Source organism: Eublepharis macularius, chromosome 5 (genome assembly GCF_028583425.1).
Source record: "Eublepharis macularius isolate TG4126 chromosome 5, MPM_Emac_v1.0, whole genome shotgun sequence".
NCBI lineage: Eukaryota > Metazoa > Chordata > Lepidosauria > Squamata > Eublepharidae > Eublepharis > Eublepharis macularius.
Window position 1 is genome coordinate 135,835,304 of NC_072794.1, and position 23,640 is coordinate 135,858,943.

Below are 23,640 nucleotides of genomic sequence, written 5' to 3' on the forward strand. Positions count from 1 at the left end.
TTCTTTACAAATGAGACTTAGGGTAGATATACCTCTATAACTTTCTAGTATGATCTGCTTTTCATGTTTTGTGCTAACCCTACTTTTCCTGTCTCTCAACAGTTGGGAGTAGTCCTCTTCTACTTTGAGAAGGGTGATTACTCTTTCACTGGATCTTGTTTTAAACTGGTCTTTTTAAAACCCCTCTGCTCATGCTCTTCCGTTGTGTACAGGTTTTAATATAAATCAATCTTATGGATGTACACTTCAGACATCTGACTTATAAAAGTTTATCTGGAATAATTTTTAAGTCTATGAACTCCTTTTTAAAAGTGACAATGGACTCTTATTTACCTGATACTTTTAAGTGAAGACACTGGGCATTGAACCTATCCATATGCAAAGCAGATACTCTCTCACTGAGCCACAGCCCATTCCTGGGTAAGTTTGTTACTTTAAGGAACTAGGGAACTGATGTGCTTGGCGGTATTGTCAGGATACCATTTAGTATGTATTCCCAACACTAGTGCCACTGCTTTCCCCAATACGAAGCTGTGTACAATAACTGCCTTGCTGAGGAGAGAATGGCAGTTTCATAGCAGCTCCAGTTGCAGCCTGACTTCTGGGAAGCAAGAATTCATAACAGACTGCAGGAATGTTAGGTTACTCTCGCCAAAGCTAAGAGAAAGTGACTAGTAGGGGAAAACCCTTACTTTAGTGAATCGGATTTCAAAAGTTCTGCAGCCACTGAGTATCGCAGCAGATGTTCTCAAAGGTTTCCACTCTTTTTGTCTTTATTTTTTTAAAGCAAAATAATTCCCCATTTTTCCCCTTTGGAAAAAATGAGAATGACATCTTTGTGAGTTGCACATACTGGCCGTACACTGAAATTAAAATACAAGTGAAATTCAATAACAGAGATAATGACAGAGTTCCCTAGCATATTAAAACAACAAACTTATTGTGATGTGGCACCTTAAAGACTATATTATAATACATTATTTCATGATCTTATGTCTATTTCATCCAATGTAGTTGTGAATACTAAATCAGTAAGATTTTTTAAAACATAGAATGAGAAAGGAATAACATTGCGAACAGTAGGTTTAAAGGCTTGGTTTGTAACACTTCTGCAGCACTGAAAAGTGTACAGATAAGGACAACAATAATTTACAACAATAAAAAGACAGCCTACCAGGAGATCCTGTATCAGAAGCTGCATGGCCATTTGAACTGACCATGAAAATTCGATCCATAATAGTATTCAGGTTCCAGGTCTGCTAAAGCAGACTGTAGGAGTCTGATCCTCTGAATTCTTTCGTGACAGATCAGAAGTTCCCAAGTGAATCTGTAAATATACCCAATTAAAATTAATCACCTTCTCAATTCTATCAAAGCAACTCCCAATATAAGTGCAAAGAAAACCTTTACTAGATCCTGGTATTTTTATGATAGTGCAGTGTTCAATGTATTTTCTTAAATATATTTTTAAAGTTTTTCTTCAACCAAGAGAACAGCACACATACTTTGTCCACAGCAGAATTCAAAACTTTAAAATGCAACATCAAATTAATCCTTAGGCTATGTATAGTAGGATCCTCAAGTAGGGAATGTGAAGTTTCAGGGAGAGAAACAATTGTTAAGGCAGGGCTGAGAGCTCAATCCGAAACAGGTCTACTCAAAATTGACGTTTTATTCAATGGGTCTTACTCCCAGTAAAGTGTTCTTAAGATTGCAGCCTGAATCTTTCTCATTCAATGAACCGAGAACTAGACATATTTAACATCCTTTTACAGAGGATTGATCCATACTGAATGCAGAGGAATAACATCATCACAGTTTGAGGATAAACTCAGATGCTTTGTTCTACTGATGCAACCTCATGTACAGTTTTAGGAAAAAATCAGAATCTCATTTCCAATCTCTCTTCCACTATTAGTAATGCTTAGTATGCTGACAGTATGGTGCAGGAGGTTAGTGTTAGGTTTGGGGCTAGAGAATTTAGAAGGGCAACTTCCAAAAGTCTGAGAAAAACTAAGTTAACAACAATCCAGTTTTCTATGGCTGTTGTGGGTTTTCCGGGCTGTATTGCCGTGGTCTTGGCATTGTAGTTCCTGACGTTTCGCCAGCAGCTGTGGCTGGCATCTTCAGAGGTGTAGCACCAAAAGACAGAGATCTCTCAGTGACACTCAGTGAGAGATCTCTGTCTTTTGGTGCTACACCTCTGAAGATGCCAGCCACAGCTGCTGGCGAAACGTCAGGAACTACAATGCCAAGACCACGGCAATACAGCCCGGAAAACCCACAACAGCCATCGTTCTCCGGCCGTGAAAGCCTTCGACAATAAATCCAGTTTTCTGATGACAATATAATCTGTCCAATCAATATCCAAAGAAGACAACATATATATAAAAAGTTGTACAAAAAAAGTTGGGTGCCTGACACATACAGAAAACTAAAGCATTAACTTTTCTTCCTCTGTGCAGATGACTCACTCAAGCTACAACGGTAAGCAAACTTACTAAGATTCATTTCTAAATAAATATGGAAGGACTGGACATTCACGCAACTTTAACTAAAATTATTTCACTGGAAAACCATATTTGTACATAATGCAACTGCATTATTCGCTGCTAGAGCTCCATGGGAATAAAAGTTCTCATCACTGAACAAGGCCACAGCTACCCTCCACTGTTTCCTATGAAGGGAAAATCCAGCGCTTTCTTCTTAGCCAAACACACAAGAGCAATCAAGCCCAACAGAATCAATGCCAAACCAAAGAATCCCAACAGCACTAACCTGGCAGCAGGCAGCAGAAGACATGCATGCCAACAAACAAACAAACAAACAAACAAACACACACACACACACACACACACACACACACACACACACACCCTGAAGCTGCAGCCGGTTTCAGCAGCTTGTTTTTGCCCCCTTTGCATGTTTCCCAGGCCAAAGGGGGGGGGGCAGAGAGGTGATTCTCACAGACAAATGGCATAGCTCATTAGGGGGAGCTCAACTGCTTGTCCAATCATGATGATTCTCTCATGCAGTCTATGAGAGAATCTTCATGACTGCCCTAAAAGTTAAGCTCCCCCTAATAACTACCAAGTGATGTCATTTGCCTCCGAGAATGGCCTACCTCCCCCTCCTTTTTTGCCCAGGAATCATGTGGAAGTAAGAAAAATAAGCTGTTGTGACCTTTGAAATGGTGGCCCCAGTTATTTCCAAATATTTCTGGGATTAACTGGGATAGAAATATCAGTATATCAGAGAATTCCAGATATGACTGTGATTCCTGAATACACCCAAGAAATACCTTCTTGGTATAGTGTTGAACGCCCAGACTTGGACAGCCCAGGCAAGCCTGATATCATCAGATCTCGGAAACTAAGTGAGGTCAGCCTTGGTTAGTAATTGGATGGAAGACTTCCCAATAAGACAAGGGTTACAGAGGCAGGCAATGGCAAACCACCTCTTAGTCTTTTGCCATGAAAACCCCACCAGGGGTCGCCATAAGTTAGCTATGACTTAACAGCACTCTCCACTACCACCATATTGTTGGACTGGATATATCAAACTGCACACACCTAGTATGCAGATCTCTGGTGATGTTAGAAACCCAACTGCATATACATTTTACTGGAGTGGACCAAGGAGATCTGCATGCAAGTAAATATGTCTAAGTTGCCAATCAAACAGTACCTACTAAGATAGTTCCAGTTGAGTAGCTGTATTGGTCGGCAGCCAAAGAGGTCCAATAGCACCTCAATGACCAACTATATTTCCATTTTAAGAATCAAGGCTCTCTTTGTTAGATCTGATGACGGGAGCTCTGACTCTCGAAAGCTAGTATCTCAGAAATATAGCGCCTACTAAACCTGTGCTGTGGGAGCATAACATACTGTACATAGGTAATAATCCTTTTTTCCTCATTAAGTCAACTACTTAAGAACTTGCACATGCCTACTGTTGCTGAAAAGCCTTCTACATAACAACTGAAGTAGGTGTCAAAGCTCAAATCCAAAAAGGCAACACCATTGCAGTTCTTATGCTGACGGTGGGGGGAGAGGAGTTGAATGACAGGGCTTTATATTTTACAGTTTAAATAATTACTTGAAAAATTAATGAATTATTGACCTAGAATATTAAATTTCTTCTCATTTACTTTTCCAAACCCTAATGTGATAGTAGGGAGGGGCAATTCTAAGCAAGCATACTCAAGTCTACTCAGCGGGGCATACCCCCATGAAAGTGTTCTTAGGATTGCACTATAACAGAAGGCCGAGTTTTATCTGACAGACCTTTCTAAACTGTGTATTCTAATCCACTATTTTGATTTCTCATCTGCAAAATCAATAGTCAGAAAGAGCAGACTTAAATACAACTATGCTTCTTAAGGTTTAAGCTAGAAGTTATACTGGACACCTCAGCACCTCTTTACTAAAGAATTACAACAACATTCGATTTATGTACTGTCTTTCAAAACAACTTAATGGCCACTCTGAGCAATTTACAAACTGTGTTGTTATTATCCTCACGACAATCACTCTGTGAGATGATGGGGCTGAGAGAGCTCTAAGAGAGCTGTGACTGACCCAAGGTCACCCAGCAGCCTTCAAGCGAAGGAGTGGGGAACCAAACCCAGTTCTCCAGATGAGGGTCCTGCCGCTATTAACCACTACACCAAATTAAGTACAGCATCTAATTGTTGGCGGTGTAATTTACAAGATGCATCTTGACTTAAAGCATATGCTTTGGACATTTCCAGTCATTCAGCCCTTTTGGGAGGATGTCATTGCCCATATTAATTTTGTATTAGAATACTCATTATCTTTGAGATGTTAATGTTTTTTAAACTATTTGCCTATCTCTTGGAACCTAACTGATGGTCAACAGAAATGAACCTTCCATGCACTTACAGTTGCTAAAAGTCACTGGAAAGACAAAAGCCCATTTTCTACAATTTATTGGATGGAGGACCTTATTGAAATTTGAACATATTGCATATAGACAGCAATTATGTATGGACTTATTTTTAGATATTTAGAAACCTTTCACAGAAGTGTATGTATAGATTCGCCAATAGTGTTTTTGTTGCCATTACTGGGCTTTTTGTTTCTTTTTTTGTTTTGCACTAATAAATAAAACAAGTTTGGTTTCTTGTGGTCCAAATGGACCATGGGAGGGGTTGAATGTGCAAGACAAAGAGGTAAAGATAGCACACACCTATTCTGCTTTAAAATGTTACTCCATAAAAGGACCCCACCTTATGTTATACCATAGAAGTTGATGTTTTTCACAATAGTTTTAAGTACTAAAAATTCTACAGAAGACGCTTGAGCATATAAAAAGTGGCATTTGCCCAGGGAGCTTCATCTATCTCCCTCTATCATTAACTTCTGCCAGTAGGTGAACTTTCTGATTTGTTTGGCATTCTCTCACTGACCCTCCTTCCTGCTTATGTGTTTGTTGTTTTTAATATATATGTAATTTTAAAGTTTGTTTTAATGTTTTTGATTGTTTGGTGCCTCGGTGACCGTAGAAAGGGAGAATTAAAAGTTTTAAATAAATAATAATGAATTCTACCAGCCATTACAGAATTGCACACAGAAGAGTCAACACAGAACTGTTCAAGAGCTATTGTTATAAAGGGAGCAGAGTCGCAGTTACGGTTTTCACTGCATTACTTGCTGTATGTATCATACTGTTTCTGTAATCTTGCTTAATTGTATGCAATGTAGTTTTTATACAGCAGTCTCTAATTTTGTAATCCAGTTTTTATTTCACTGTTTATAAGTAGGTAACTTTTATTTCAATGTTTCCTGTATATTGTTCCTATTGCACTTTTTAAAATTGTGTAATCTCCCTTTAATCACAGTGAGAAAGGCAGATTACAAATGAAACAAAACCAACAAAACTGAACTGGGAGAAAGAAATGACAGAATAGAATGGATTTTTTAACATTTATTTTTAAGCACTGTGGTTTTCCTTTGCTTTGATGAAATGTTGCGCACTACCTTAAGGTATTATTTCTAACAGAGAGATAGAAGCTTGCTAAAATAAACAGTTTCAGTTATTACACAATCTTACTAATAGCAGACAGGCATGCATTAATTCATCCGAGAGACACAGAGCCAAGGGCTAATATGTTAGTGCAACATTTATCTTTTTAAAAATGTCGTTAGATGCAATGATTTGGTAAGTTACTGGGTGATAAACTGCAAAGTGAAATCACTGTTAAGATGAACACAGGAAATTTACAGCCAAGACACTATTTTGGATGCAATTTTTTAAAATATATTTGTATTTATTTATGTCATTTAGAGTCTGCCTTTCTCACTGAGACTCAAGTTGGATTACACAGTGTGAGACAGCACCAGGGCTTTTTTCTGAGCTGGAACGCCTCAGAATGGCGTTCCATCAGCTCTTTAAAAATACCCACATGAATGGAGTCACATGGGTATTTTTTAAATGGCCTATTTTGGCCATTTTGAGCCTGGATCAGGCCCAAAACAGCCTAGATCAGGCCTCTGCTGGGTAGGGGAGGGTTCCTCCACCTGGCAAGCCCGATCCTGGCTGTTTCGGCCCCAATCTGAGCCGTTTCAGCCATTTGGGGCCCATTTAGGGCCCAAAACGGCCAGGCTCGGGTCCGAAACAGCCAGGACTGGGCCAGTGCTGGGCCAGGGATGGTTCTCCTGTGTGGCAGGGGAGTGCTTTCCCGTGTGGCAGCAGGCTGTTCCAGGCCGTTTCTGGCCCGTTTGGGGCCCAGAACGGCCCGGATCACACCCTAAATGGCCAGGTTTGGGCTGTTGCCCTGTGGAGGAATGCTCTCCCATGTGGCAACAGCCTGTTCCAGGCTGATCTGGGCCATTTTGGCCCAATTTGGGCCCGAAATGGCCCAGATCCAGCCACTGCCAGGTGGGGGAGTGCTCCCCTACGGTGGAGCAGCCCATTCCAGGCTGAATCAGACCACCACCCCCCATGCAGTGCAGGAGCGCTCCTGGGGCAGCCATGCCTACATGATAACATCACTTCCCGGAAGTGATGTCATCATGCAGACCCAGGAGTGCGCGCACTGTGCGCTCACATGTATTAAGAGGTGCACCACCTGTTCCCGGGAGTTGCCCCAGGTGAGAGTTCCCCCACCTCTTTCCCCAGAAAAAAAGCCCTGGTCAGTACAGATAATATCAAAGACATTTCAATAAACATGTAATGGGTATATACAGGCAAATATTTTTTTTAAAAAAGCAGAAATCAAATACAGAGCTGAAGAAATGTTGAAACAGAGGATAAGCAGTTACATGACTTACATATTAAAAAACATAGGAGCTACCCAGCTGGATCATACTTTTAGCAATAATAGTTATCTCATTATCAGAAGGAACTGATTTCATTCTCGGAAGCCAAGTGATCCCATTATCAGAAGCTACTGATTGCATCTACTCCCCCCTCCCCTCTCCACTTATATATCTGACCAGTTTCTTCTTACCCTCCATGCATCTGATGAAGAGAACTGTGATTCTCGAAAGCTCATGCTACAGTAAAGTTGGTTATCTTAAAGGTGCTACTGGACTCTTTTCTATTTTGCTACTACAGACTAACATAGCTAACTCCTCTGGAGCAATAACTGTGAAGTCTGTGGTTCCTCCTTATCCCTCTACTGATGGGTTCCCTATCTCCTTACTGATGGATCTCTTTAAACCACTTCCTTACAGTACAGCCTTCATATCTGAGTAAAAAGCCCTCTGGAATAATTCAGTTTTGCATCATTTGAGGAAGGCCAGGAGAGTAGGAGCCTTCCTAACTACCTCAGGTAGACCATTCCATAAAGTGGGGGTACCACAGAGAATGCACGTGTACAGGCAGCTGTCGATTTTGCCCATGTGCAGTTGTCCATTGTAATCCCTTTAAATTAATTGCTAATGCCTTTTTTGAAGAAATGTGTAACTGTCCATTCTCATGTGCACCCCTTTCCTTCATTCTGATTTACCTCTCCATTTGCTTTCAGATATGGGAGAGAGAGCTACTCCATGTTCTGTCATAACAGCTGGATTCTCACAGCAGATGAGGTTTTGCTGGCAGTAATTTTAGTCTCCACTGATGTCCAGAGGACAGGCTAACTGCAAACTGGGTTAAGTAAGGTAAAGCAGGAAAATACCACTGCCATAGATCAGTGATATCCTAGTAAGTGCAAACTGACCCACATTAGATAACCGCTGCTCTATCATGTTCAAATATCATCACTATAAATCTTTTGAATAGTCTAAAATATAACTGAAACAACCTTTCTGTAGCTTAATTAATGTAGCAAAATGCTCAATTTTAGAAAAAGTGCTTTTCCACAAGAGAGCCCTATTGACCTGGGTTTTCCTTTGTTCTCCTACAAACCTGTATACCAGCCTCATCCACAACGATTTTGACAGAGAAAGCTTATACCTCTCTAGGACTGAAGAATAACAATAGTAAATGGGCTAAAATCTGGCAAGTACAATCTATAGCCTTTTTAAAGCATTCAGTATCTAAGTAAGTGCATTAAAATTGCTAGAGTGCTATTTAAACATGTTATATACTATTTTGTTTTCCTGCCTTCTTCCTGATAATTTTTAATAACATTCTTTTTTTTTTTTTTTGAAAAAATTTTTATTGGGTTAGAATATTATTATTTTTACATTACATTCAATTTTCCCCAGATTTTTCATTTCTAACCCCCTCCCTTTCCCCCCCTTTTGTTGACTTCCAACAGCTTTCCCACCCTTTGTCCCTTTTCCCTTACTTCTATTAAATTCCTCTGTCTAAAACAGATATACATTCTCCATTATATTAAGCAGTACATCTTTAACTACTTTTCTTATTATACACCCAAACTGTACGTCTTTGGATAAACAATTTATCCCATTTTCCTGTTTTGAATATTTCTATATATCATAAACCTATATATCATAAACCATAAAAATCTTACATTTAAATCAAACAATTTTACTTGTTCTCTATATATTACTCATTCTATCTTTTTATGGTAATTCTATATAGCTCATCACATAGTCAATCAATTTAACTCTTCTGTACATTCAGTTTGGTGCATATGAATCTTATCAAAGAAAGAAAATATTGTTGGTTACTCAATCCTCGTATTTAAACCTTATCATTAATTATTTTCTATCAATATTCTATCTGTTAACCTATACATATCTATATATATATCAATCTGTTAATCTAACTGCTTATAACTTCACATTTATCTCTTCCTCCCCCGGTAAAGTCACCCCTCTCTTTTATACTTTTATTATACTTCAGTAGTTCTCAAACTGCCACAGTTTTCCTCCCACCTCCCATTTCCTCTCCAGATATTGTTTCAGCTTCTCCCAGTCTGTGTTAAACTGCCCTGAGTCCAGATTTCTCAGTTTTCTTGTCATCTTGTCCATTTCTGCCATGTACAGCAATTTGTAGATCCAATCTTCAATAGTTGGCACTTCTTGTATTTTCCATTTTTGCGCATACAAAAGTCTAGCTGCTGCTGTCATATAAAATATCAACGTCCTATGATGGGCTGGAATTCCCTCCATTCCCAAGTTTAGTAGCAGGAGTTCTGGGTTCTTATTTATTTGAAACTGTAAAATTTCACTCATTTCTCTTATTATTTCCCCCCAGTACTGCCTAGCTACCTCACACGACCACCACATGTGATAAAGGGAGCCCTCATGTTTCTTACATTTCCAGCATTTATTAGAAGTATTCAAGTTCCCTAGCGCAATCTTCTTTGGTGTCATGTACCAACGATAAATCATTTTGTAAATGTTCTCTTTAATATTAGTACATGTCGTTATCTTCATTGTAGTTTTCCACAAGTATTCCCATGCCTCCATTGTTATTTCTTTATTGAAATTTATAGCCCATTTCACCATCTGTGTTTTAACTATCTCATCCTCAGTATACCATTTCAACAGTACTTGGTATACCTTGGATATTCTTTTCTTGTCTTCTTTAAGAAGGGTCTGCTCTAGTTCCGAGTTCTCTGTTCGTATGCCCCCCTTTGCAGAGTCCGAATTGTATAAGTCTCTAATCTGTCTATACTGGAACCAATCATAGTTAGGTGATAGTTCCTCTTGCGTCTTTATTCTGAGTTTAGATACTTCAGTTTTAGTTATTTCTTTGTACGTTAAACATTGTTGTTCATTATCAACAGCTCTCGGATCTATCACCTCGTATGGAACCACCCACAAGGGAGTTCCTTCTTGTAGGTAAATTCTATACTTCTTCCAGATTGTATATAAACTTCTCCTTACAAAATGATGCAGGAACATCGAGTTGACCTTTACTTTGTCGTGCCATAGGTATGCGTGCCATCCAAAGATTTTTTTATATCCCTCTAGGAATTTTTAATAACATTCTTGACCTTCACCTTAAGTATTCATAATTTCTGGCCTAATCTCATACACATCTCTACCATTTGGTTCCAGGAATATCTAGATATTAGGAGGCACGAATATGTGTATGGAAACACTTGTTTAAGAAAAAGGTGCACAGATAAGGTACGATTTGTATAAAAAAGATAGTTAAACTTAAGCAAGTAAGTATATTCAGCAAAGTGTTCATGTGCAGGGAATTGATAGCTGCCATTTATATGAAGACAAATCCCGTGAAATCCAAAACTCAAGATCATTTTAATCTATTTTATAGAAAAAAATGTCAGCAGAAACCATTATTTACTTTCATTCTCACAGGTTACTGGTTTTTATCCAGCGATGAAATCAAGATATAAACACACACCATTCAATCACTAACCCTGCATTTTTTCTATATTTGCATTCTGATTTCTCAGTTTTTCTACAGTTTGTTTTTACAAATACGGGTATGTGAAGTAGGGGGTTTATATTTAAGACTGAGAGAAATCAGGTCAACAGCTATTTAACTAAGTCTCCACTATATACAAACACTGAATTATTGGGAATATCATTGCATATTGTATACCAGATGCATTATTACAAGTTAAATTGCCAAGTGACGGCAATAGTAGACTTACCTGAAAATTGATGGACCTGAAATTCTTCAAATTCTTCCTTTACTTCCTAGACATAATTCTAGCAGCACATACATGTTATTTAAACTACTCATTTCCTCCTCTAATTCAAGTCCACGGTAAATTAGCACTATTATCTACATATCTAGGTACATATCTAGGTATATACCATGTACATTTATTAGAGAGTAAGCCAAGGGGCCTGGATAGTAAGATTAGCAGGCAGCGCAGAATTTCCTTACAAGTTTTAAAGCTGTTTTCCTTAGTTTGAGTGCAGAGTTAAACATTTAAGAAAAAAGACCATAGAAAATGTATCCTTAGTAAGGAAAAATCATAAAACACAGTACAAAACTACATAGAAAAATTAGTTTCTTGTTATGAGTTTTCAACAATACAACCCCTGCTAGTTTCTCCCTTTGTATATAACACCCTATACTTCCAAAGATGTCTAGTTTCTAGAAGCATCACAGAAATCTGTCACATAAGTGTCATGGAAGATGGGCACAGGGGAACTGGAGAAAAATGCACTATTACACAAAGTGTCCAGCAGCAGCCAGTCTGATGTCACAAGAAATTTACAATAGGGCAAGATGGCAAAAACCACCTGATGGTTCTGCCCAATATCAAATATACTTGCTCAAAGCATAGAGGCTGTATTTTCAGGAATCGACATTTTAGTTGATACAACAGACCTCTATAGTCATTTAAAAACATTTATGGTGGTAGGCATAGCCTATGATATTTCATAGAATGACAGGTCATCAGAAGTACCTCCATTCCTTCCTGTTTATCTCACTGCCAATGAGTAATCACAGCAGATCAGAGATTCACTGTGAATGAACAAATGTGTAAAGAAGTAATACCCACAGTGCTCAGTAAACCCAATGTAGGATTTACAGCTATTCCACAAACAGAACGTTATAAAATAGTAGAGCAGGAATGACTGACAACAAAAGGTACAGAAATGGCAAGGGCATTCATTTCCAGGAAAAAAGCGTAATATTTTTCAAAAAGAGGGTTTAAAGAAGTGAGCTATACAAAAGTGGGATGCTCTTCTTGAAAACTTGCATGGAGTCATGAAGATGAGAGAAGCACACAACACAGGACAAAAGCAGGCATTATCTTCCTTACTCATTTTCTGTTTCCCTCTTTCACCTTTATAACTCTTACCAAGTTTGTCTGAGGAAGATCATCAGCCTTGAAGCTGATGTAGCAAGAAGTGAATGCAAGACCCACATCAACCGTGACATCCAATAATCTCACACCCATTAATTTCACTTAATGTAAACATGCTGGGGAGCTGTAGCCAATTGTAATTTCCCAGTTCATATAGGGAAAATAGAATACACAAAAATTTATCTCTAGTGGGAAAACCTTAAAATCAGGAATGTCTCTATCAGCAAAGCTTTCAATATATGTGAGTCTGCTATATGTACTGCATGCAAATTCTCCTTGGATGTTAGAGAGAAGGTAAGGAACTAGGGTGCCAAAAATTTGATTTTTAATTCCCAGTAAGTCATAATGTGTTCCTGCTGGGGTCACAAGGATGTGCATCAATTGCAACAGCTAGTTTATACCTACTGTTCCAGGGGCAAGTTTTACACTTTTGCAGTTTGGCTCTATGCACACTATATTTTGATGCTACACACTACTGAAGTTCTGTGCAATTATGAATATGCCCCGAAAATGGCAACTGAAAGAGTAATGCAAAGAGGAACATTTAGAATAGACTATGTTATAAAGTGCAAAAATTTAAAAATTTAAAGTTATCAGAGTTTAGGAAAAAAATATGAGGCAGCACTATTGGTAATGAATGGAGAAGTTCAGGTTGAGAGACAGAAGACGAAATTAGAACTTTGCTGAAAGAACAAGCAACACGTAAAAGTGCTCCATTTCCAAAGTATTTCAGACTTATACCAATTAATTACAGAAACTAACAGTGCAATCCTATGAAGAGTTACTCCAGTCTAAGCCCATTGAAGTCAATGGGCTTAGACTGGAGTAACTCTCCATAGGATTGCACTGCAAATCTCTTGTATTTGCTGAAGTAGGTATCATATTTTGGTACATATTTTATGTAGAAGATCAAAGTCTTAACAGTGATACACAATGAATTTCAACTATAGTATTTTTAACTTAATTTATGCCCACCTTTCTCCCCAATGGGTACCCAAGGCGGCTTACCTCATTCTCCTCTCCTCCATTTTATCCTCATAACAACCCTGTGAGGTAAGTGAGGCTAAAAGAATGAAATTGGCCAAGGTCACCCAGCAAGCTTCCATGGCACAGTGGGGAATTGAACCTTGGTCGCCCAGATCCTAGTCCGTCACTCTAGCCACTACGCAATCCTGGCATTCCATAGGACTACAATTCTATGACTACAGGGTAAACACTTGACATTCTCCAGTAAAATGGGATATATTTTCTGGTCCACATTTTTAAGACCATGGACCAAATACATATTTCTGATAATAGCCCTTGTCAGTCTTTATAGCAACCAAGATGTATTTGTCTATTATTGTTATATTGTAATATTTCACAGACTGGAATCTATTATTTTAACGGTAGACCATATTAATGGTTACAACTGAGACGTCTGTTAAATCTTATTTGTCTATTAACAGACTTCTCAATTGTAACAATCAACATGTTTTAACATTTAAAATGGTTATTATTGAAAAGGAGACACAGAAGAGAGAAGAAAGATAATGTCATATAAATTCCATAAATTACTTAAAGTTCCTCCCTACATACATATGTGCTGTCAAGTTGCAACCAACTTATGGTGACACCCAGCAAAGGGCTTTTCAAGACAAGTGAGACCCAGAGGTGGTTTGCCATTGCCTTCTCCTCTGCAGATACTTCCTTGGTGATACCCCATCCAAGTACAGACTCTGCTTAGCTTCCGAGATCTGTCAAGATCGGGCGATACCATGCTGTCATCCCTCCAACGTTCGTCCTCACCTCAAATGAATAACAATAATAAACTCTGATCTTCAGAAGCTTATAGATTTAATACATTTTAATGTTACATTAAAACTGTAACATTAAGGTCAACAATATGTTACAAGTGGGGGAACCACAAGGACTTACAAGAGGCATCTCATTTTCTCTCCTCTCACTATTTTCTCTATCCCTTCTCAGTTAGAACTCATAGCCTCTCCTTCTTTCCTGCATCATCCTCTTGTTCTCACCTACCAGTCAATCTACACCTTTATTCGTCCCCCACTTTTAGCTCCCCCACCCCCGCACGCCACACTCTCCACAGGAAAACTTTGGCAAAGTTGTGCAGTACCAACTGAATAAGGCCGCACTGCATGGGCTTGTGGGGGATACCTTACTTTCCCCTGTGGCCCCTTCCCCACACTATTTCCACTTTCCCTCCTCCTGGAAGTTCCTACATCCTCATCTTTCCTTGCTTCATTCTCTCCTTCCCACTCCCAGCCAGCCTACCTTTTATCTTCCCCTCATCATCAATCATACAGTGAGCTTCCACAGCAGAATGGGGATTCAAACCTGGGTCTTCCAGATTCTAGTCTGAAACTCTAACCACTACATCACACTGGCTTTTGTGGAGTGGCTACTGTTGAACAGCAAGCAGCTGTACCAGGGTGAGTCATGCACTCACGTGGTACCAAATCACCCAGTGGCTGAGTCCTCCCTCAAAGGCCAAAAGAGGTCAGGAATGGGCCCTGCCCTCTGCCACTGCCGTTTACTAACAGCAACCAAGACTGGAAGGTTGGCAGTACTGTTGTGACTGCCCAGTAACAGCCACTGAGGATATCTGTTTCTCAAAGCTACAGTGCTCCTTTTATAATTTGGGTTTTGTTGTACCCACCTCAATGTTCTTTTTTTTTTAAGAATTCAGATATTTCTGTGAATGTGAGGCTTTTTTCACATTTGTAGAAAGACCAATCTTGTCTGTTTGTGGTCCGAATCTCTGGATTTAAGTATCCACAGATGGGGACAAGTTGAAAATCTAAATATATAAAAGCCAAGCCATATTCCAGATGACTCATCTCTTATCCTAGTATGCCTCCAGAGGGCACTGCTGCAGTGGGAAGCCAAGGCGAGGAAGCCCATGCCTCTAGAGAGCGCACTGTGGCGAGAAGCATGGGCCGTCCCTCCCTCCTGCCACCTACCTTCACCAGGCAGCGATCGGGGCGGAGAGGAGGAAGCAATACCCAACTGCCCCCCACCTTGAACCGGTGGCAATGCTCGCCCCCCCCCCGCTTCACCTGGCCACGATCAGATGCCAAGGAGGCAGCAATGCCCGTCCCCCCTTCACCCAGCTGGGACAGGAGCGGAGCAGGGGGAGTGCCCCCCTTCACCCAGCAAGGATCAGGAGTGGAGCAGGTGGCAGTGCCCCCCCTTCACCCAGCTGGGATCAGGAGTGGAGCAGACGGCAGTGCCCCTCCTTCACCTGGCCAGGATCAGGAGCAGAGCAGGTAGCAGTGCCCCCCTTCACCCAGCCAGGATCAGGAGCAGAGCAGGCAGCAGTGCTCTCCCTTCACCCGGCCGGGATCAGAAGTAGAGCAGGTAGCAATGTCCGCCTGCCCACCCTCCCCTTTCTAGAGCCCGTTGTATTTTTCCCACAAAGGGATTTGTTGCTAGTTAGATATATTGTGGTACTGTTTCACACGTAAACTTGTACTTACTGAAGCTCTGCTAAAATGCCTTCCAATCTCAAGGTCATCAATTTAAGCAGTTTGCTTTATTTATTAGAAACTAATACCACTTTTCTGCGTCATCTTTCTTAAACCTCTACCCGGACTCAACAGAGCCAGCTATTAAGGTTCATCCATTTCCAGAGCATTTTGTCTCAATCTATATTATATAACCAAGAACTTGTTATATAATGGAATTCAAATATAATTCACTCATCATATAGGTGATCCAGGAATAAGTATACAATCTGCTATGTATGGGGTTGTACTTCTCTCAAAAAAGAAACCTTGCAGTTTGGAAGCACTTCTGGACTTCTCTCTGACTCTTAATATTCAGGTGACAGAGGTGACTAAACGTGATTTTTACCATCTTAGATTGGTCTACCAGTTGCAGTCATTTTTGGAGATGGTGGACCTGGTTACAGTCATAAATGCCTTGGTAACATCCAAATAAGAATATTGTAATGAACTCTATGTGGAACTATCTTTGAAGATGGTCCAGAAATGTCAACAGGTTCAGGATGCAGCAGCCAGAACATTAACATAGTTGAACATCTATCCTGTATCAAGTACATTGGCTCCCAGTCTGTTTCCAAGCCCAAAGTGATGCTGCGGACCTTTAAATCCTAGGCAATCTGGGTCCAAAACATCTGTAAATCTCTCTGCCTTCATAGACTTGCCCACACTCTGATCACTTGAGGCAGCACTACTTAGGGAATATGCACCTGGGGCGATATATTTGGTGGGGATCCACATAAAGGCCTTTTCAGCAGCCACCCCTAAACTTTAGAAACCCCACTCCCCAAACTATACATGTCCCAGTCAGTTGAAGACTTTTATTTCAGAAAACTTTTTAAACACAACATTATCTCTAGTTTTAAACATGTTTAAAAATTATTTTAAGAGTTTACTGTAACATCTATGGATATACCTGTTTCTTGTGTTGGCCTTTTTTTTAAAAAGAAAGATGGAATAAAGGTTTGGTCTATAAAGCTCACATTGAAACAAAATGCATAAACCAAAATGCCTGCTGCCACAGTGATATATACAGAGCTCCCATTTTCATCCAAATTAGTGCATAAAGCAGATACTGTTAAAAATAAGATTCCACAACTGGCTATTATTCTTAGCTATTACTAGATGTAGCAGTCCTGTTCTAATTTACCAGAGACACATGGCATTCCTTTCCAATATTATTTAACACACTTTTGTTGAAAGCAACAAGTTGGACTGTTACACTAAAAAGAATCTGAAGTTTTTATGTGACTGAATACACATTTTTCTTTTTACTACAGGATGACAGTATATACTTTGGTCACATTAAATATCATGAGTAAACTGACCAGCTTGCTTATTTTTTTATCTGTCACTTAACACTGAACTAAACACAGGCTTAAAAAGTTAACCCAAAGAAGTCTAGTCATGCAGTTCACCACCCCTTGGACAAGTAATAATGCCTTTCCAACAAACAATGTCCAGCATGCCACTTAGGCAGCCCTAAGGAAAACAATCACATGTGAATAAGCATGCCTGTTAAAGTGTGCATGTTTTGTATCTCTCTACCACCAATCTACGTCATACAATTTCATGTAAAGCCAAGATTTTCTCACACCAGCAAACTCTGTCAGATTGGTCATAGTTCTCCCAATACTCCAGGTGAAATTTTTATAAGTACCAACTTATGAACCAGTCCCATCTTTCAGATACTAATTTTCATTTACAAGAGCTAAACAAGAGTATGAGATACCCTTACAAGACCAGTCCTTGTGCTCTAATTATTTCAGGGGTATTTATTATTTTCAGGTTGTCTCTTTAAAGGAAGAGGAGGCACATAAAATATATATGCAAGCAACTTGAGGTTAGAATTCCCTTCACCAAATTTGATGTGCAGTAATCTTGCAGGTTAACCTTTTACAGCAGAAGACAGAAGGTAAGACTACAAGAACTTAGACACAGAACAGGCAGAATAATTACTTAGATATGATCTCCCCGCCCCCCCCCCCCAAGAATCCCCAAACATTCTCTTGGAGTTACCAATACTTATTTCAACAACATTTCCAGCCAATATTTATTATACCAATGGATTTGCTTATACCAATGGAGTTATATCAATGGAGTTATTATATTAATATGTCCTAACTACAGACAAAGTTAACATATTCTGGTAGTTTTAAATGTTGTTTTTAACATGTATGTTATTGATTCTTTATTTTATTACATAGACAAATATTTTATAAAGAAACTTAGTAAATTTTACCAAAAAAACCCCCAAACCACTTAAGGGTTCTGGGCCCCTTTTGATCATAGGGTCATCCCAGGACAATATACGTCCCTGAGGTCATCCAAGGATAAAATGTTCATGGGAACAACCTCAAGATCAAAGTCACAAGAACTATCAGTCCTCAGCTTGATAGTATACTAATTGCTCTTTAGAGTTTGTATTTCAAAAGGCATCTTAGGATACAGACTTTGTATCTGAAATATTAAGTATCAAACAGAATACTAACACTACAGCGGAAAGACCAATACCAACAAAGCTACTTCATTCCAGGACCACCTAAGCTATTGGTCTGTATGTCAAGCCAAGCACAGCTTAGTTCTAACTACTTTTCCTAACACCCAAAGATAGACAACAAAAAAAATTAAGCATGTTCTATGGATATAAAAATATGCTTTATTATCATATCCAATCCCAATAATAAAACTGGAATGCCAGTTTTATTATCATGATAGAATAGTAATAAAGGACACTGGATGAATTATTCTGAAAGGGGTCTTCAGAGCTCTGAAAACAGTGCGAGGCCTGCTTACACACACCATTTCAGGGATCTTGAGAGGGGATCAGCCCCATTATCAGCATGGGTAGCAAGTTATTTAGCACAGTGCTGGAAGACAAAATAACAGTTTGAAAGGTGGCTACGGGAACAATCCTAGGTCTGTTTGGAAGAAAAGAACCTTTTTATTTCGCGGGACTTACTTCCAGGAAACTGTTCTTGGGAGGGCAACCTATATCAATTATTGTCCAGTTTCTTAGAATCCCGTGCAAAACCTCGCTTGTCCGCCTTAAATCAACTCAAGTGGAGGGAGGGGGAGAGAATTGGATCTCAAGCGGGGCAGCAACCATCTCAAATAGCTTAGCCAGCGCACCATTTTACACCAAACACGGTGTTGTGAAGAAAGGAGACATGCATTGTGTTGTGCCCTGAAGCTGTCACGGAGAACCCAGAGCCAGGCCCTGATAGGAGGACCACTGAAGTCTGGCCTAACCAGCCGCTCATATTATAGAACCCGTCCTCCAACTTCCCCCCTCTCCCAAAGCCCTGCCACCCGCCGGTATTCACCCTCCCATCTGCCAACCTCGGTATTGCCAGGCCTGCCCAGGCCCTGCCCCCCCCCCGCCGACCCACGCCCCTTGTAAGCCTCTCCGATGGGAGCGCCAGGGCTCTGCCTCACCCTTCCTCCGAGAGGCCAGGCCGGCACCGCTGCAGTCCCAGGCCCGCTCGTGCCCCTTCCCTCCTCTTGCCCCGGGGCGACCCTGACCAGGCCCGTGTTTACCCCCCTCCCCTCCCCGGTGCAGCCCACCCGCTCGGCCCCGCCTCGCCTCGCCTCGCACACCATACACACAGGGCGGGAGGGGGAGAGACCCGCGCGCTCACCTGGCGGCGCTGCTCCCGTCCAACGCGCCCACCACCCACCGCCCAGAAGCGCCGGGCGGCGGGCAAGCTCTGGACTCCCGGGCGCGGGAAAGGGAAACGCGGCGGCGGGCTGGAGAGGGGTGAGGAGGGGGCCGGGGCAAGTCCGAACGCCCAGGGCAGCGACCCTCAGCCCGGCCACGGCTCCGCCTCCTCCTCGGGGAGGCCACGTGACACGCCGGCTGCGCGCGTCGCCTCGGACCGGGAGCGCGCCTCCGATTGGGAAGCGGCCGAGCGCGCGCCTCGCCTTCGCCCCCCCGCCCTTCCGCGCTGTCTTTCTCTAACGTGAGGAGGACGGGGGGGGGGGGGGGTTCGAGTGCTCGAGAAAGAAAGAAAGAGAAAGAAAGAAAATACATTGTATGCGTGAGTATATACACACACACACACACACACACACACACACACACAAACATTATATATGTAATGAAATGTATCTAAAACTGTATATAAAAAGAGGAGGGTATTATAGATATAATATAAAGAAAGGAGGGTATTTTTACCCTCATCCGCTACACAGAGAGAGAGAGAGCTCTCACGTTCATAGGCTAGTGTCCGTTTCCAACCCGGCACTGCAGGAGCTGCCTGCTATACACTCACACACACCATCTCAGGATCTGAGGAGCGAGTTTGTATACTTGCACACCCTCCTCAGGGGAGTCTGAGGCACACCTGTGAAGCACCTTTCCAAGAAGAAATGAAAGCTGCATTCTAACCCACATAATGCAACTCCAGTACCTGTCAGTTTGTCCTAAGTTGAAGTGATTGTATTCCTTCTAACGTTTTTGCATGAACTGGACAGTGTGGTGTGGGATATTCTGATACCATTTCGAAAACAAAAATATGCAAAACCATCCGTTGTGCCATTCCATTACTCCACATGCACATTGTTATTTCGTTAAAAACTATATTGAAGTATTGCTGGCATTGCTGCAGTTCTTCCGCTACTGTTTATGCAATCGGAACTGTGATAAGTCCATTTTCCTTTTGGCTCATGCATCGCTGGATCCAAGCCCCCCTCCAATTCTGTAGGAATTTTTTTTTAACAGTATGCATTGCAATCAGATGGTCTTGTTGGTGCAATCTGCTTCTCCCCTTAAGAAGTTCTTTCTGTATTTTTGCACAGTGCTTCCCTCATATCCCCTCTTGTGCTCCTTTTGGATCCGCTGCTACTAGAAATGCAGTTCTAAATTGGCCCTTAATCAGCTCTAATCAATCTGAACATATCCATATCATGCCAACATGTTTGCTAGTTTTTAAAATGCCACAAGGCTGCCTTGTTTACAGTAGGTACATTATCATTGCGCAATCCTAAAGAGAGTTACATGCTTCTAAACCCATAGACTTCAATGGATTTAGAAAAGTGTATAGATTTTTAGGATTGCACTGTGTAATACTCAAGTTCTGCCAAATTGATTATACTTTGTAATTTGTTGTTTACTTACATCCTGCCCTAGTAATCTGTGTAGCCTGAGAACCAGAGGTGCAGTGGCCACAGAAGCCTGAGTTCAAATGTGTTCTTAACTATTAAGTTCTGCTTAATACTCACAAGGACTTGTGGGAGAAATCTCATTTCCCTTCCCCCACAATCTTTCTCTTCCCTGAACTTTCTCTCTGTTTCCTGCAGCAGACAGTGGAAAAGGTTCCTACAAGATGCTCTTGGCCCTGGCAGATGCTCCATCTCAGGGTTTTCTGGCACTGGCACTGGCCCTGCCTCCTTCCCTCCCGCTGGCAGTCTCCACCCAGAAAAACAATGACCCAGTTGTGTGGTGCTGGCTGACAGAAAACAGTAGGGCCTAGGGTGGGGACTCGCTTTCGATGTAGACCTTCTCCATACCATTTCCTTTTCCCCTGCTCCCGACTACCCCCAAACAAGGCTGGTGCCAGGGTTTCTGGTGTCTGAGGCAAGATTGCACCCCTTGCACCATGTGCGCATGCTCCGGCCCTACGCGATGATGTCACTTGCGAAGGGGCAGGGAGGCAGCCCGCTTCCCCACTTGCTGCCATGCCACCTCGGCGCCCAGCTCACCAGGAGCTGAGCCGAGGCAGACAGCGGTGGTGAAGGGGCGGAGAGGCAAGCGGGGAGTTTTGGGGGGGTCATCGGGGGCCAGCACAGCACCTCCTTCAGAGTTCAGCGCTCAAGGCGACTGCTGGCACCGCCTCCATGGATGCGCCAGGCTTGCCCCCCAGTCATCCCGTACTTCCTTCTTTCCTTTTCACTCAACCAACCAGCTGACCCTTTTGCTGCTTACTTCCATCATCAGCTAATTTTATTATGTATTTACTTCCTTGATACCATGCCTTTCTTCATAATGGGGACCCAAAGCACCTTACATCATTTGCCTCAACTCCATTTTATTCTCACAGGTTAGGCTGAGAATGTGTAAATAGCTAAAAGCTACCTAGTGAGTTTCCACAGGAGAGTGGGGATTCAAATCTGGGTCTCCTAGTCTGAAACTAATCATTTCACCACACTAGTTTTCATGGGGGTGGCTTTTGTTTAACAATAGCAAGCTGCTGGGCCTGGTTGAGTCATGCAAGTAGCATAGTATCAAGTTGCCTAGTTGTTGCTGCCAGACCTGTCCCCAGCTAGTCCTCCCTCAAAGGCCAAAACAGTTCTGGAAAGGGCCTCTCACCTTGCCTTTTGTTGACAGAAATGAAGGCTTGAAGGATGGCAATACTGTTGTGGTTTCCTAGCAACGGCCACTGAAGACATCAATTTCTTAAAGCTACAGTAGCTCCTTTTCTCATTTGGAGGTGTTTTACCCCCATATATTATTTTTAAGATCTGTCCTGTCTGTTTACAGCTCCAATCTTCATGTCTGAGTATCATCAGATTTGGCCAGATTAATATTTATATATACTGAGGATGATGATGATTGATGAGTAGGGGTGTGCAAGCCAAAAAATTTCGGCTAAAGCCGAAAGCCGAAAGCCAAAAGAAGAATCTCTTTCGAATAAGCCGAAAGCCGAAATGGCCAGCCGTTTCGGCTTTCGGCTTTCGGCTTTGTTTCGGCTTTCTTTCGGCTTTCGGCTTTCGGCTTTTTCAATGGGAAAATGCCTCCGTCTTCCTGGACGTCTGGGGGAGGCATTTTCCCACCGAATCAGCCCAAAATTGGTGGGGACCTTCCTCTAACCCCTCTCTAAACCCCCCCCCCCCAAGTTTCAGACCGATTGGACTTTGGGGGGCCATGTTATGGCCCCCCAAAGCAGGTCCCCCTATCCTCCCATAAGAAAGCGAAGGAGCAGCATATTGTTAGCATGCTGCTGCTCATCTTCTTCATTATTTCCTATGGGGAAAAAATGAAGAAGCAGGCTTCCTTTGCCAGGGGTGGCATTTTGCATGCAAAATGCCCCCCAGCCCTCAGGGGCCCTTCTCCCACCCTTCCTCCCACCCCCCACCAAGGCTCAGCCTGCTCCCACTTGGGGGGGCCATTTCATGGCCTCCCCAAGTAGGTCCTCTCAGCCCCTAAAGTCCACCCCTTACAGCCCCACACAAACCCAATTCCCCCCAGCTGCCACACACAGACCCAAATCCCCACATTAGCCCCTCACAGACCCAAATCCAAACCCAAATTAACCCAAATTAACACAACTCACAACGTCAGAGAATCACAAAGGGCATGGCAGCAGTATCTTACACAAAAATAACACAACTCACTTAACATCAGAGAATCACCCCAAAATATTGCTGTCAAAAGCACTTTATTTCCTTAACTGCTTTAGGTTACACAGTAGGAAGGCACAACAGGGCATGAAAGCAGTGTACTACATAAAAATAACACAACTCACTTCACATCAGAGAATCACACAAACACAACTGCTGTCAAAAACGGTGAAGTGGGTTGTATTATTTTGTGTAGTACACTTCTATCATGCCCTTTGGTGCGCCCCCCCTGCTGTATATCCTAAAGCTGTTCAAGAAATAAAGTGTTTTTGACAGGAATTGTGCTTTTGTGATTCTCTGATGTTAAGTGAGTTGTGTTATTTTTGTGTAAGATACTGCTGCCATGCCCTTTGGTGTGCCCCCCTGCTGTGTAACCTAAAGCTGTTCAAGAAATAAAGTGTTTTTGACAGGAATCGTGTTTTGTGATTCTCTGATGTTAAGTGAGTTGTGTTAATTTTTCTGTGTGGGGGACTGCTGGTATAATGTGTCATAATGCTTCGCCTACTTGTACTCTGAAAGGGAGAAAATAATTTTTTAAAAACTTTATTTTGTGTTGTTCGTGTTTTATTCTTTGTTGTGCAGTTGGTTCCCATCATAGGGAACAATGGGGCAGGC

General features: G+C 41.7%; 1 protein-coding gene across 1 annotated transcript in view; it reads right to left on the minus strand.

The window, feature by feature from the left end:
- NCOA6 (nuclear receptor coactivator 6) overlaps nt 1-19,493 on the minus strand; it is a 55,007-nt gene extending 35,514 nt beyond the window's left edge. The window contains exons 1-2 of the mRNA XM_054980044.1: nt 19,326-19,493; nt 1,175-1,327 (exon numbers count right to left, since the gene is read on the minus strand). The gene's annotated coding sequence lies outside the window, so the exon portion shown is untranslated. The remainder of the gene's footprint in view (nt 1-1,174; nt 1,328-19,325) is intronic.
- Between the last annotated feature and the right edge of the window lie 4,147 nt (nt 19,494-23,640).